The 774-nt window shown below is 44.6% G+C and overlaps 2 non-coding genes across 2 annotated transcripts; both read right to left on the bottom strand.

Annotated features, from left to right (window-relative positions):
- Nucleotides 1-92: 92 nt before the first annotated feature.
- On the bottom strand, nt 93-211 carry LOC129114594 (5S ribosomal RNA). Its single transcript, XR_008532582.1, has one exon. It is a non-coding gene; the product is annotated as a 5S ribosomal RNA (ribosomal RNA).
- Nucleotides 212-590: 379 nt separating this feature from the next.
- On the bottom strand, nt 591-709 carry LOC129114593 (5S ribosomal RNA). The gene has a single exon (XR_008532581.1). It is a non-coding gene; the product is annotated as a 5S ribosomal RNA (ribosomal RNA).
- Nucleotides 710-774: the final 65 nt, after the last annotated feature.

Genomic DNA, 774 nt, shown 5'->3' with positions numbered 1-774 from the left:
GCGCCTGCAGATTGCCAGACACACTCACAGCTTTTAAATGTCAAATCAGAATGTACAAAGTGGCTATAAGGATCACAAATGTAGTGAAAAAAAGCTTACAGCACCTGGTATTCCCAGGCGGTCTCCCATCCAAGTACTGACCAGGCCCGACCCTGCTTAGCTTCCGAGATCAGACGAGATCGGGCGTGTTCAGGGTGGTATGGCCGTAAGCAAATATTGTGCCTACCAAAGGTCCTTTTAAAGATACTATATCACCACGCTTTGCTCTGTCGTCTATACAGGAGCGCCTGCAGATTTCCAGACACACTCACAGCTTTTAAATGTCAAATCAGAATGTACAAAGTGGCTATAAGGATCACAAATGTAGTGCAGTAAAAATATTAATATTTACTGTTGAAATGTAGAATACGTTAGCATAAAATTGAAAAGAAAATGATCGATGAGCTTAGGAATGATGAAAGCCATCATTTAACTGGATTTGTGTCATTTCTATACCGGCAAGTCATGATCTAGCTATATCCTTCCCACCCTGTCGGTGTCCACTGAAAAAGCAGCAGCGCCCTCTGCTTTTTGTAAAGAGGAGTGAAAAAAGCTTACAGCACCTGGTATTCCCAGGCGGTCTCCCATCCAAGTACTGACCAGGCCCGACCCTGCTTAGCTTCCGAGATCAGACGAGATCGGGCGTGTTCAGGGTGGTATGGCCGTAAGCAAATATTGTGCCTACCAAAGGTCCTTTTAAAGATACTATATCACCACGCTTTGCTCTGTCGTCTA

The sequence above is a fragment of the Anoplopoma fimbria genome, unplaced genomic scaffold (assembly GCF_027596085.1).
Source record: "Anoplopoma fimbria isolate UVic2021 breed Golden Eagle Sablefish unplaced genomic scaffold, Afim_UVic_2022 Un_contig_5181_pilon_pilon, whole genome shotgun sequence".
In the NCBI taxonomy this organism is placed as follows: Eukaryota; Metazoa; Chordata; class Actinopteri; order Perciformes; family Anoplopomatidae; genus Anoplopoma; species Anoplopoma fimbria.
Note: the sequence above shows the minus strand (reverse complement) of the source record. Positions and strands in the feature narration are given on the sequence as shown.